Consider the following 16,789-nt stretch of genomic DNA (forward strand, 5'->3'; position numbering starts at 1 on the left):
GCTGGGAAGAACAAGGGCTGTCAGATACAGAGTGGTTAAGGCAGTGATGAGCTGCTTTAAGTGGGTTTGCACAGGTTTGTGTGAAGCTAAGCAGTGCTGCACAATGGGAAAATATACGGGTGGTCACACAGTGTAGGCATCGCTTACCAGTGCACAAATCAGCTTAGCTGTTATATTGCAGCAATGTTGATACTTGCTAAGCATGGCTTAGCCCTGGTAAACAGGACACACCACCCAGTCTGATAATCTGTAATAAGTGTATGTAATGCCATGTACAATACATGTACCTATGTGCTGTCATTACAATAGCAAGGGGTGTAAGTGTTATGTGTGGGACAATGACATAAATGAGGCCTGTACAGCACTATCCATGTGAATGTATCACTTACAGGCATAGTAACCCAGGGTATGTGCTGTCACTCTGGCATGTAGTGTATCATAGCAGTACTACTGTTGACAGTGCTGTCCCAGGCAAGAGCAGAGCAATACATGCAGTACTGACAACAGGCACACCTGCAGGCATAGCTGGACACTTAGGCCTCCCTGTTGTATCCCTGTTGTGTGAGCTGTGTGACAGTATTTACCCCTTACTGGGTAATGATCCATCAAGTGGAATGTAACTGTAGACTACCATCTGTACAGCACATGTTAGTGAGGGCATCTGACATGTAGTTATGGCAGACATATTGTTGTCAGACATCTATCTGTCAACACACTCATGCTGCTGCATAGCTACTTGTCAAGCTGATGACTGTCAGTCTCTGTACAGATATGCAGATGGCAGGTATCCAGTTGGGATATGTACAGGCAGCCTCAGCTTGATTGACACTGACATGTCTGCCCAGCTGTGTAAGACGTGGCACATATGGAAGATGTCACCCTGTACCCACCACATTTCACGGGTACCTTCACTACACTACCAGAGTAAACTGAACATGCATGGGTACAGGTTTCCATCACAGAAACTAACCATGTGTTGTAATGCATGTTGCATACATGTCAACTTGATTACCTCAGTGGCCATGTGCATGAAGCACCTGGAGGATTGGCTGATGCATGTCATTCTCACCCTGAGGGTCACAAGAGTTGTGTCTGTCGATAGATTGCCTGCTGCCACCTGGCAGGTGGCAGTATACCACTGTACACACAACCCCTACAGAACACATCTCCCCTTGGAAAATAGCTAGGTACACAGCTATGACCACCTGCAGGGATGAACCCCTGTACTGACACATGTGTATGTATGCATGACTGAGTATAGCAGTGTCTGTGTGTTAGCACATCTGTACTTGGGAGTTCCATAAAGGCCTTCACAACCAACGCAACACCCATTGCCATAGTCATATGTGGCCGCTGCTGTATGTGACATTACATGAACCCTGTTAAGCTGCCCCCCCATACCGGCTACACAAGCCTTGCAGTACCAGGACAACAGTGTTTTACAAATGGGTTGATAGGCATGGGATACCCATTGTGTTCTGGCATGTGTGTGTAGCAGTGCATGTCCATATATCTGTAGGATACAGCATTTTGAGTCCACATACTCCTATTACAATACCCATTGCCACACAGTAGTACAGATAGTGTTGTTGCTGCCCATAGGTGAGGCATGACAATGAAACACCCTACTACGTGTGTGGCATGTGCATGAGATGTATATCCCTGTAGTACCACTGTTGCGGTATAGTATGGGTTATGTTGCAGTTGCGGCAATGCATGATGGTGGGTATGGCAGAGTGTCATCATGGGTTTTAGGGAGTACAATATCCACTGGGGGATGTGGTTGCTGTGTACAGTGTCATTACACCAAGTAACACCCGGTATTTGTCCCATGTACCACGTTATGGTTACCATTGTCACCATCAACCATACAGATAACTGTTACCACAATCCAAACCAGTTATTTGTGTGATTTGTGCAGCCTACTTGTAGCACATTGGACACATGGTCAAGTTAGTTTGCAGTGATAGGCCATGGTGTCTCAGATGTGTGTCTGGCTGTTATGTGTCTGTTAATGTGTATATGATGGTATGTCACACTACGTATTGTCCAAATACACATATTACATCCCCCAGTAGCATACTGTACATGTCTAGGGATGTTCTGCATGTAACATGTAACCTGGGACACACCTCACCCTAAACGCTGTGTGGTGTGTGCAATGTAAGCCACACACTTCAGTATCACTACATAGCTAGGTAGGGGTCCAGTCCCAGTGGTGCCAAGTAACAGTGTGCATGTATGTGGATGGGTCTACATCAGGTTGCAGGGTAGGTCAACACCTCAGCAGGTCATCTGTCCATGTCACACAAGCAATAACCGGTTTAGTAACCTGTGACATGTGTTCAACTGTACCCCAGATATGTCACAGACATGGTGTCACCACAGTGACATACCCCATTGTGGAATATGACTGAAGACCATCCTCGTGATGACACTTACACCTACAACACAAATGGATAACAATATAGAGACCTCAACCAACCAGTGTTACTAGCAGCTATGAGGGATCATTGCTGGATGGATACACTACCTGCCATATATGCATTACACTCTACTCCCTATAACATGTTACACTGTAGTATTGTGGTACACTGTAGTACAGTCACCATGTACATCAGAACAATATCAGCCTGTCCCTGCATTAACGGTATGGATGACAGGGATGTGGCACAGATATTGTCATATGCACAGAGCATCCTTGTGCTGACACATGTATACCTACAACACAAATGGATAACATTATAGAAACCACTACCAACCAGTGTTACTAACAGCTATGGGGCATCATTGCTGGATGGCTACACTACCTGCCATATATGCATTACACTCTACTCCCTACAACATGTTACACTGCAGTACTGTGGTACACTGTAGTACAGTCACCATGTACATCAGAACCATATCAGCCTGTCCCTGCATTGACAGTATGGATGACAGAGATGTGGCACAGGTATCATCGTAGGCACAGGGCATCCTTGTGCTGCCAAATGTACACCTACAACACAAATAGATAACATTATAGAGACCACTACCAACCAGTGTTACTAACAGCTATGAGGCATCATTGGTGGATGGCTACACTACCAGCCATATATGCATTGCACTTTACTCCCTACAACATGTTACACTGCAGTACTGTGGTACACTGTTGTACAGTCACCATGTTCATCAGAACCATATCAGCCTGTCCCTGCATTGATGGTAGAAATGACGGAGATGTGGCACAGGTATCATGATATGCACAGGGTGTGATGTTGGTTTTCCAGAGGCTGAGGTTGGGCCATACATTTGATACCATGTGTGTGGGTGAGGGGTGTACTGTGGTGAGCTGGGAGAGGTGATGTGGTGTGTGTAGGTATGGGGTTGCCCTAGGTGTGTTTGCATAGTGTGTGGGTATGCATGCACACAGTCCTGCCATGTGGCTGCCTTACACAGGTGTTTATGGACAGCTGCAGACCATACCTGGCAGGGTGTGCAGTTCGCTGTCTCTGGCCATGAACACCTGGACTGTGCCTGTCAGGGGTTCCACGGGCACGTCCAGGTACAGGCCTTTATTTGCTACTCTCACCTGCTGATGACAAATGTCCACTGGTACCTGGTCCTTCCTGGGATTGACCAGGGCCATGTGCACATGGCCTGCTGTGGTGTGGTGTGGACAACACACCCCCCACACTGCCGGGGCTGCTACTGACACTATGTGAGCCCCTTGGTGTGCTAGCACATCCATGTTGACTGCCAGCTGTTGGTGTTGCTGGCCCACATCCATGCAGGCGTTGCCGCATCCCCACCACATGTTGAAGCACGGACACACCACAGCCGATGAGGACCATCATCTCACCATGCCATCTATCCATGAGCTCAGTATAAGCATGGATGGCACCCGACAGTTCACAGAGGTTGTCACTTACAGATGTGAGAGCAGCCCTCTGCAGCCTCAGGCACTGTCTGGTGTAATGTTCCATACATGCCTGTGCCACCAGGACAGCCTGAAACATGTGCCTACTGGTACCAGCTATGTCACCTATGCCAGGAGCATGATGTCCAGCGACCCTACCATGAGCACCCTGGGAATTTTGCCTATGTGGTGCCCTGATGGACATCCAGCTATGCCTGCTGCAAACGGACACAGTAGGCATGGTTACCACACTTTCCTATGCACTGCCACCAAACGCCAGCTGTCCCTCCACTATGGCCACTGGTGATGGGGTATGTGTAGGCACTGAAACTGTGTGTGGAGTTGGGGTGACTAAAAGGGGGATGTCAAATGTTGGCACAGTGTCAGCCCCTGACAACCCCACCTGTGCCTCAACAGTGCTATCATCATCTTCATGTCTGTCTGGACACCAACATAAGACTGCATGCAGAAGGGACCCTGACCCACCTCGCCACCTGTAGGAGAAAACAATAAATGCACTTTAACACCTGTACTGCATTGCCTAACAGTATACACACACAAACACACACGTCCATAATACCTACCTGTCCATGCACGTATATGTCCATGTGGTACCCCATCCTGCATCACATTTGTTAACATACACACATTGATACCACTCCTTAACATATCAGTCCTTTAAATGTTTACACAAGTGGACACAACACAAGACCTGTTACTACATTACTTGCCTGACCTGTGTGTAGTGGTTTTACTTGGCCTCACTGCTGTCATTCGGTATGCACCCTCTGTATGTTTGGACATCTTAAGCATGGCCCCTATATGTGTGGGCTACTATGTTCTATACATAATATAACACACTGGTGTGGCATGTTTATGTAATGCTCAGTACATGCCAGATATGCTGCTCATGCAGCCTATAATGTGACAAATGTAATATATGGAGACACTCCCTGATGTTGACTAGTACTTCCTCAATGCATCTGTAGTGCTGCATATGTGGGTTGTAGGTGACCTCCCTGCTGACTGTGATATTAAGGGTGTACCTGGTGTCTACCTTCCCTCTCGATGCCTGTTCCATGCTAAAGAACATATTATACTATCAGCTGTCCTGTGATTACACACATGACAGGTATTCCTGGTGTGTAATGTGGCAGTCCATGTCCATGTACTGCACAGTTCCAAAGGGAGGTACAGCTGTATGAACACCCCACAATCTTACATGTGCATACATGGCCACCCACACAAACACACACATGTACACATGCATCCTATATGCATCTACCTCCCTCCACTTCACCAGAGCGACCCTGCAGACAAACTCACTAACCACCAGGAAGTGCACACACACACACACACACACACACACACACACACACACACACACACACACACACACACACACACACACACACACACACACACACACACATTCAGGTGAGGTTGCACAATGATAGTACACACAGTCCTCCTATTACCCATCTGTCAACATGCAGAACATATGGTACAGAACAGTACGCAGTTCAGCTATAGTCAGTCCATGTTAGCAACAGTATACATGTGTGTGATACATGTGCTGTGTTACTAGGTGATGCCCCTTCCCCTGGATGTCACTGTACCCATGTACACAGTATTGCTGTGCACCTGTTCTGTACCATGCCATGTACTGTGTACCACACCTCACAGGTGTACAACCCATTGTGGAATGTGTAGTACTTTGTCACTTATATCAGCTTTAATGTTCAAAGCCCCTATGTTTTTCACTAACATGTACCTGGGATGATATGTGGACAGTTGTCACTGGTGAATGACTGATGCCTGATTTACAGCTCTCAACATCAGCAGACCATGTATGGCCAGTCCAGTACTCTTACACTAACAACCATCAGAGTATACCATGGTACACACTCTTCCTGATATGATGCACCCATCAGTGATCTGCATTGGGACCACATCACTGCATATCTTAACAGTACATGTGCCCCTATATGTGACATATGTCCTGTACTTTCACATGCAGTGTCTATGGAATGTGTTAGGTGTGCAGACGCTGACCATGATCCATATACTCTGTGTGGGCATATGTGTGCTGTGATGGTTTGACACACCTCTTGTGTGTACTACAGCAGTCACTACTCCTGGCGGGGGTATACTAATGTGGGCAATCTGCAATTGCCAGTGTATGTTCAGTCTGCCCTACACATGTCCCCCTACTCTGCATGATTGCAAGGTCTACTCATGTGCATATCCCATGGTGTTCACACACTGCCCTCACTATTGCTGTGTGGGTAGAGTTATGTCAGCCACAGATCCTGAACCTGACTATGTGTGGATACTGCCATTCTTAGCATCCTTAGGATTCCTGCTGCTGTGCCTGGTGTGTCATGCTGACACCCCCCCCCTTCAGCTTTTTTTGCAGATGCAGGACAAGTATGCCGTGTACATGTGTGTCACTTTGCAGTGCCCCATACACTGAACTCCACATGTTACAGCTTAGACCCAGCTGATAATGTGGACTACTGTAATGCCATATGCCATAGTGTATCTCTGCATCGGTTGCCATTGTCCTAAAGGTATATACACTGGTGTTGGACTGTATATGGGTGTTGTTCTAAACATGTCCCTATTGTACACCATGTATCCCACCATTATGTTACCTCCTGTGGACACTTTCTGCAATGACAGGATGTAAGCTATCATGCGGGTGTCTGACATACCCTTCCAGTATCCCATCCTGGTCACCCCTGTGATGCCGTGCCTTTCACAACAACAGTATGTGCACATGTACAGCATGCATTCTGGGTAGGTGTGTTAGATGTGTGCATGGAATATACCATTTCCATTACATGCCAGTTTTGTTGGCAAGCATTTACATAAACCATAATCACCAGCTACAGGCTTCTGCCTTGGTGGTATCCCGGAGGGACCGACACAAGAGGGTGAGAGATGCAATGTCAGTGGCCACACCTGTGGCAGTGCTACAGGGTGAGTGCAATAATACAATACATCAGTGGGACATTTCCACAATACTACCACATCTGGACATCTGTTTATCACTACTATGCAGCAGCACAATATATCTATGACATGTCAGATATGCATGATGTGCCTGTACTGATGCAGATGTATACACAACAGTGGTCTACTGATGTGCTCTGTGTCCTTCCTGCACACTCTTCGGCCAGTGTGTGGGTGCCACCCACCTCCATGAAGGTGTCCAGTGGTTGGAGGCTGGCCAGACGGGCAGGTGACACTCGGCTGGCCAGGAGCTCCTCCACACATGTCAGTGGGATGGATGGCATGGCCCCCCTGTGGTGTGGTGATCCCCCTGGACAGCAGCAGCATGCCGATGGGCATTGCAAAGCAGGTCAGTACAATGATGCCAGACCTGCTCATAACTGCAGTTGTGCAGTCCGACATCATTGGCCCTGTGGACTAGGTCATTCCACAGGGCGGTCCACTCCTGCTGTTAATGGGCAGCCCCACCAAACAGCACATGGTAGTGCTGGATCAGGTGTGATACAAGCACATCATTCTCCTCTGTTGAATAGGTGGGCAAGTGTGTATGTGACATCTTGGCTGAAAGACATAAAGATGGAAACAGGTCTGAGCAACTCATACAGCAATGTTACCACAGTTTGTTATACACATCTCTGTTACTCCCCACCATATCAGCTTCAAAAACTGTACACACAACTCATTAGGTATGGCTACAGCTTACCTACCAGTGGGAAAGATATTGTATTGTACCACACTTTCTGCTATGTGATTGTAGCCATGTCCCCTGTGTGGACACTATAATTGCTGGCCTGTTACAGACTATTCACCTGCATGCCATTGTCAGGGCCACTATGATGCCATATATGTAAGTGGTATGGCTGCTTTGGGATTGCTGCACATCTGACATTCTGTGTTATTGGGGATATCTATGCATGCTGTTGGACATGTTCCGTGATTGTGTAGACTATTACTACCAACATATGTTCTATAACAGTGACACAATAACATGTATATGTTCTATTGGCCAGCAGAACCACATCTCCAAAACCATCTGCCCATGATACCTGGCCACATCACATGTGTGTCCCAACCTGGGGCCTCCTCATGTACTGGTCCAGCAATACCATCAGGTGGAACCAACCCAGAGGATGTTGTTCCCCCTGGGGGCACACACAGACATGTTCCTGTCCCCTGAGGTCAGGTCTAGGGTCTGTTCCATTCTGGGCTCCACAGATACATGAGATGTGCTACATCAGTCTGAGGCACCCAGTATACATTCACATTGTCGACATGCTCCTTCTGCTCAGCCTCCAGGCCAGGCACCTTCAGGACATGGACTGCTGTTGTGAGTAGCAGTGGGTGGGAGGCCTGTTCCCACTGTGCCCATATTGGGGCCCATGGGGCATCTACATCATAGACCACACACACCATCCAGGGTGTTTACCCACCACATGTGCCACATACCACCCCTGTAGACTGTCCTCTACATCTACCAACCCTGTCCACCTCCACAAGTATAACTGCCATACTTCCCCATATTCCCACTGCATACTTCATAGATGGGGGCAATGTGGTCCTAACAAGGGACTAACATGTGACATACCCACCCATGTTACACACACTGCCAGCTGTAGATATCTGTATGTATTGCTATGTGCGCTGGTGTTTCACACATAGCACGCATCACTGTGGTAGTAATATAAGGGACATGTCTTTACATACATATATGTTTGTGTGTGTGTTTGTATATATGTAGACATGTGTATATAGGCATATATCTATATATGTGTAGATATATGTGATGTATATATGTGCTCATATATATGTCTACACATGGGTATCTGTATATTTGTGGACATACATGCTGAAATATATATATATATATATATATATATATATATATATATATATATATATATACATCTTTATATATTATATATGTGACATATGTACACAAATGCATACCTATATGTAGGGTACATTCAGACATCAGATCCACAAACTCACAACACCTTCCTGCACAGCTGCACTGTTCTGCCTTGGTACAACACAGACAGGTACCACAAATGGACAGGGCCTGACATTAGGGGGGGTATATGTAGGACCTGATTGCAGGTTACCCTATTACACACCTATGGCATTCCTGCATGCGACATTACAAATTAACCTGAGTATCCTGCCAGTGGTTGGCTTTGGGTCCCATGTGTCCATCATAATGGCATTACTTCGACTACCAGCTACTGGCCATGTAATATACGTACTTCCCATTACACAACACACACTATGATGGCTTACATCTTGTCAGTCAGTGCTGACCTGCACAGTTGACGGCTATGAACCACTACCCACAGGGAGGGACACTATTGTCCATAGCAGTTGTTCAGTTGAACATCATCACAACAACACCTGATAGCACATATAAATCATTCCACATCATCTATCCCATTATTATGGACCAGGTACTACATTCTATTACATGAAATAAAAAAAACAAATGAAAAAAACAAGAATGAAAAAAACACAGCCCAGCAGTTCAGGACCCGTAATTAGTAGCTACATAATCCAACTTGTTCCAATCAAGGTGAAATTACTGTCAACGGCCGAAAGGTCTTTGAAACAAACAGTCTTTATTGAAACAAAATTACTCCAAGCACTTTCACCCATATATTATCGGGCTTTTTCAAGGAAAATCACTCAGCAACATTGTGTGCAATTTTTGACCCTTCAGTGCGAAGTGATCCAGAGTTTCTATAGCTTCTCCAAACTTGTTGAAAACATTGTTCAGTTCTGCTTTTCTTGTTATTCTTTGTACTAAGTCAAGTGAGTTTTGAACCACTGCTAAATGTTGCAAGAGATGAATAACATCTGTGATGTCAGCAAGTATAAGTAGTCTTGTAACAGCAGCAAGGAGTGTGTGAGCAGCATAAACTACAGCTTCTCTTCTGGGAGGATAGCAAGGATCATTTGCAAATTCTGTTGATGTGCATTTTAAAGCAGCACCCAAGTTGCAGTATGTTAAGAGCAAACCATTTATTGAGAAATCTGAAAAAGCCCGATAATATACGGGTGAAAGCGCTTGGAGTAATTTTGTTTCAATAAAGACTGTTTATTTCAAAGACCTTCGCCGCTGCAGTAATTTCACCTTGGTTGGAACAAGTTGGATTAAGTAGCTGCTAATTACGGGTCCTGAACTGCTGAGCTGTGTTTTTTACATTCTATTACATGTATATATACTTCACATACCTCTATTACATGTATATATACTTCACATACCTGTTGTGGGAATGATGTCTTGATGAATGAATGGTGGATGATGGTTTGTTCTTCCTTTGGCTTTTAATATGCCTTTGCCTTAGGCTTTTTGTTTTGGAAATTTTGTTTTTTTCTTTCTTTCTCTTTCTCTTCCTCTCTCTCTCTCTCTCTCTCTCGGTCTCTCTCCAGTAAATGGATTGAGCTGCTTTGAATAGATTGCAGCATGGATTTAGTAGGTGATGCACATGATCAGGTGATGGCCTCTGCACCAATCAGTGTCCTCCACTTGCTAACTACATGCAGCTTGCTGTCTAGTGATTCCAATTACCACTGTCATGGCAACCACCTACTATAAATCCCTACATCATGTGGGCGTGTTCCCTTTACCTTTCCTGTGTGATGGACATCATTCCTGTATATGGGCATCAGTGTTACAGACAGCAAGTAGCAATACCTCTTTCAGGAGAACCTGCACACTCAGGCCAGCTACATACTTGTAGGAGGTACCAGAACTACAAACAGAGTGTGAGTAGAGTTGTGTTATGCTTTGTATAGTACTGGTTTTACAGGGTTTGTATGTACATACTAGTTTACCTTGGAATGCAGTCTGTTTGCATAGCTCTCAACCATAGGCCTAGCATCTTGATGGCCATAGGTGTGCCTATCATGTTTTGTCTGTCCATCACACAGGTCCTGTGTCAGATATTTCACTGGCAATGTGTATGTTGAGTGCTATCAGTACATGGCTACATCCATTTATGTTTCTAACCTCAAATCCCTGACTGAGGGTATGTTGCAGACTTTCCTGTAACACCAGCAACTTGCTTAGTGTATGACAACAGTTTTACACATATGGGCCTGTGTTCCAGCCTGTGTCCTCCACCTACATACCAAGCTTTGCATATATGACATGCTGTCAGGGGTTGTTCTGTAGTGGGCTGTGAGTTTATCATGCTGCGATTCCTGCCATCAGTCCACTGCTGTTGTATTAGCCACACATACAGTGGGGCTGGAGCCATATATGTGTGGGCTTCACCTACACAATACATGTGGCCCTTATGCACTCCAGTGTATGTAACAGTGGTATATGGCCTGTATTATTGAGTCTAGGAGGACTGCACCATAAATAACCTAGGCTGTTACAACATGTGGGGGTATCAGGGGTGAGCTGCCTTAAGATATCTGGATGAACATTACCATTACCATACTATTACCTATATTTAAATTAATTACATAAATTGGCCTACTGCCTCCTGCCATATACTCTGTTCTGTTTGTCAGTGTGCTTGTGATGGTGTCAGTTATACCTTGTTATGTAACAGTTATATCCCATTGTCTCATCTGAGGTCTTTATCACCTAGTGATTGTGTACAGAGTGTAAATAGAGGTTGCTGAACTATACACCTGCATTACTTACTGTTGACTGTTTGGTATCCTGTGGCCCAGTCTGTTTTTATTATTGTACTATATGAAGGGCTCAGCCTGGACAGCAACATTTGTAAACCTTTCCAGACTACTGTATTAGTATAACTGTTTCACAGTTGCATTACTCTGTTTATAAGGATGTCAGTGTCTGAACAGCTATATGACATGGCATATACAACTGTAATAGTACACAAATAAAGATTTTCCATTTATGCAAACCTGTGTGTGGTGTTATATCCTATGACGTCTCTGTGGGTATATGTTGCAGGCAACGATTGTCATTTGTATGGGTGGCACATACAGTGTCTAATTGATAGCGTGTTAACTGTATATATATATATATATATATATATATATATATATATATATATATATCTGTATCTGCATATATGTGTCTGTGTATATGTATCCTAAGGATGTTGATAGATTCCACATTGTACATTACCTATGGGAGCCAGACTGTACTGCATGATATGTTACTGATAACAGCCTGACATTATACAGGTGGGATGGAGTACTGTTACTATCTTGTGTTCATGTCATGTCAGGTCCTGGTTATTGGATCTGCAACACTTGGTAGTGTATTGCAGGGCAGATGTGTTTGGCTGTAGGGGGTATACCTATTTGTACAAGACATATATTGTTTGAGGCCTCTCAACCCCATTAACGGTGCATATGGACATATATGCTTTTGTTATTTTCCCATTGATATCTACAGATGTATGTCCGTATATACCTATATCGATATATATATATATATATATATATATATATATATATATATATATATACTTACATAAATATAACTATGTCCATATATACCTACATACATCATACATATATATATATATATATATATATATATATATTTCTATCTATATATATATATATATATATATATATACCTATTTTCATTTAAAAGCATGAAAATACAAGAAAAACACACATTTTAGTTTAGTGTGCCCTCCACACCCCCCTTACTATATATAACAACTCCAGGGTCGCACAACATTGGGGAGAGGGGGCAAATCCCTGTTAAGTGCCTTGAATACTGGTTGTTAACCAAATGAGCTGTTGACCAAATGAATGTTGATGAAATGGTCTGTCGAGCATATGAAGTAGACCCATATATGTATATATATATATATATATATATATATATATATATATATATATATATATACATATATATAAATATATCTGCTTATATATATATATATAACTTGCTGTATATATTTAGACATATAGATGTAGAGATATATATCTATAGATGTAGGCATTTGTATGTATATATGTTTATATATATATATATATATATATATATATATATATATATATATATATATATATATATATATATATATATATATATGGGTCACCTTCAGATGCCCGACAACGCGTTTCGCCGACACAGAATCCGACGGGACGAAAACACCGACAACACAGATGACCGACAAGGTGAGAACCCGACGGACTCAGTAAGTGTGCGATAGAGTGAGGGATTTAATGTTAGGGAGCGGACAGGTAAGTGTGCGATAGTGAGGGACTGTGGGTTTAGGGGTGGGTTAAGTGAGTTAGGGTTAGGGTGCAGGTAGGGTGTGTGTGCGATAGGGAGGGACTGTGGGTTTAGGGGTGGGTTAAGTGAGTTAGGGTTAGGGTGCAGGTAGGGTGAGTGTGCGGTAGTGTCGGACCTTGGGGTTAGGGGTGGGTAATTGAGTTAGGGTTAGGGTGCAGGTAGGGTGAGTGTGCGGTAGTGTCGGATCTTGGGGTTAGGGGTGGGTAAGTGAGTTAGGGTTAGGGTGCAGGTAGGGTAAGTGTGCAGTAGTGTCGGACCTTAGGGTTAGGGTTTGGGTTAGGGATAGTGGATATGTTATGTAGTGTACTGTGTTGTTTATGGGTAGTGTGTTGGTGTAATGGTTTTCGGTGTTTTGCGTTGTCGGTATTTTTTGTTGTCGGTCTTTTGTTGTCGGTGTTTAGTGTGTCGTAAACGCGATTTCGGTCATATAAAGGTGATCCATATATATATATATATATATATATATATATATATATATATATGTGTGTGTGTGTGTGTGTGTGTGTGTATTTATATATATATATATATATATATATATATATATATATATATATATATATACATATACATATATAGATATGTTGTATCTGTTTAGATATTAATATATTTACATGCACACATACAATTACATGTTGGAATACATTATCTGTCCTGTTGAATGACTGGCATGGCTTATTGGTAAATCACTTTGTCTATGGTGTGCTGGGTCCTGGGTTTGAGCCTTGCAGAGGCTGTTTATTTTGTTGCTGGGTAGAACAAGGGCCGTTGGATACAGAGTGATTAATGCACGTTTGAGCAGTTGTAAGTGGGTTTGCGTGGTTTTGCGCGAAGGTAAGCACTGCTAACTTCCAGTTACAGTTTCTTATGCTCTGTTAGCTTATAATTTGCTTAACCAGTGTAGGCGTTGCTTACCTCCATACAAACAGGTTTAAACCTGCTTACTGCTGCTTAAAAGTGCTTACTCCCACTTACCCCCATGCTAATTTCTTTAAAAGAAAAGAAAAAGGGATTGATAGGAAAGTGGTGAAAAAAGAGGCACAAAGAGGGAAAGTCAGTAGGGAAAATAGCCGGGGATGTTCAGGAAGGGTGTAGGGAAGGTCTATAACTGCCCATTTCTTCTACAGCAACAGCTGTGCATATACACTGAATTTGGAGGTAGATTTGGATGCTCAAACCCCTGGGAGGGGTGAGGACAATAATAAGTTATGATGCCAATTAGACAGGATTATATGTGCACAGTGGACATGTGTGTGAAATGGACAGCTATGAATGGGTGAGATTTTTTTGTGGGGAACAGATTGCTTTTTTTTCAGGTGAGGGTTGGATGTTGGGGCAGGGTAGTAGGTCTATTTGGGGAGGTAGGTTGGGTAGGTTAACAGACAAGACAAACAAAATGCATATAGGGGTGGTATATGACACATGTGTGGGGTAAACACCTTGATGGGGAGGGGTGCTGGGAAATCAGAAGCCCATGAGCCCCCTAATGGAAACAAATGGACTGAGGTCCCCACCCATCGGCAGTCACGACTGGCCCTTTACAGCCCCGATGGTGGCTATGATGGGGGCTGAGTAGCAGCTTTTCCCTGTGTCCAACTGCCCCCCCTCCTCCTTTCTGGTCACAATTGACATCAAAGACCTTTTTTCCAGTATTCCCCACTCTACAGGACTAGACTGGTTTAGTGACTTTTTCACCAAAGAAACGAATTTGGGTAACAACTTCATCAATCTAATTATTGACATGATGAGCACAGTCTTAAACAACAACTACATTTGTTTTAATGGGGAACTTTTCAAACAGGAAAAAGGAGTAGCAATGGGGGCCTCCTGTGCCACCAACTATGCCAATGTGGTTTTGCACAGATGGGAACAGGACTACAATTTTGGCACCACTTGGGCAGAGTTTGTCACCTTCTATTGCAGATACCTTGACGACATCTGCCTCATTTGGAAAGGTACTGAACTCCAACTGTCGAGTTTTTTGGAATACATCAACAGTACCACAGAGTTTCTGACTTTCACACACAACATCAGTCATGAACATCTGCACTATCTTGACGCTACCATTTATAGGGATGCCCAATCCTTGGAACTACACTCAAGGTTTACAGGAAACCCACTTTTTCGAACTGTCTATTACACTATGAGAGTCAACACCCTTTTCATCAAAAGAAGGGCATAGTCAAGGGCCAACTTATAAGAGCATCCAGAATGTGCAGTAAACTCTCCGATTTTCTAGAAGAGACTCACAATCTACATGACATGTTCACCCAAAGAGGCTATCCTGAGAACTTGCTCAACTCACTAAAAGATGAAATCTTTGCCAAAAGGGATTCCTTATACCCCCCACTGCTTGGACGCACACAAGTGCAGATCCCCAACCTCATGTTACAACAGAGCAAAGAAATGGACGGCAATTTCATTTACACTTTCTCCGACAACTCTGAACAAATTGAAACTATTGTATCCAAATACTGGTTTGTACTGGCTGGCAATGACGACTTCAGGAGTATCATTCGACAAACCTAATTTTGTGAGGAAGAGGGGCAAAACCTCAAAGACATCTTCGAGAGAAAACCCATTGCAACTACTCACAACTCTCACAACAACAAGGGCACCTTCAAATGTGGTGCCTGCAAGCAATGTCCTCTCATTGCAAACAAATCCCACATCTACCTTGCATCCAGACACACCTGTATCAGATCCCCCTGTCACTTTTCATGTGGAACCAAAGGGGTTGTTTATATCGGGCTCTGCACCACCTGTGGTGCCTTTTATGTGGGCAAAACAGAGGGAATTCAGGAAAAGGCTATACGAACACACTTATGACATTGAAAAGAAAAAGGAAAGCAACGCTTTTTTCAAACACTCACTTACATGTCCCAATTACAAGTTGTCTTTCATGATCCTTGAACAAGTGAACCCTAACATTAGAGGAGGGGACTGGGAATCGACCTTGGAATACAGGGAGCTTGTCTGGCAACTCAAGCTAGATGCAGGCAGGCCCCGGGTTAAATGGCACACTTAGTATAGGCTCGGTTCTGAAGCTCAGAAGGGCTAGATTATAGCATGTCTCATCCTATTTTCACTATTTTTCAACACTGTTTCTTTGCCCATTGAACACACTTGCCCCAAGTCACCAAGTAGTGCAAATTCATATGCATCATAACATCTATTTTTAAGGCTAACATAACAGTACTACATTGATTCTCATATTACACAGGACTGCTGACTTCAAACTCACTTGGATCACACACAGCTTTTTAAACTTCCACTTGTATTTGTATTTGTATTTCTATCCAAACCTTTTGGACAAGCAAAGTTTTTAATTTCATCATAACACTCACTTGGTTTACCAGTCATGTATAAACAATGCAATGTCAATTTAACCTATGCACATTTTAATGTTTCATTTTATTATTTGGCTGTTCTTTTGCTCAAAACAGTCTCAATTGTTTCTTAATGCAACTCAGCTCTAACCAAACATGTGACTAATTAACATCCTCATTTAAACAGTTGCCTCACTGCAGGCAACTGTTTTTGACTTGAAAAAGCTTGGCATTCTCCAAGCGAAAGCGCTTGTCTGATTTTGCTGTTCTGTACTAACTGACTTTGGATTTTACCATTTGGTCTGATTTTGC

This window comes from Protopterus annectens, chromosome 1.part1 (genome assembly GCF_019279795.1).
Source record: "Protopterus annectens isolate FY-2018-M chromosome 1.part1, PAN1.0, whole genome shotgun sequence".
Taxonomy (NCBI): domain Eukaryota; kingdom Metazoa; phylum Chordata; order Ceratodontiformes; family Protopteridae; genus Protopterus; species Protopterus annectens.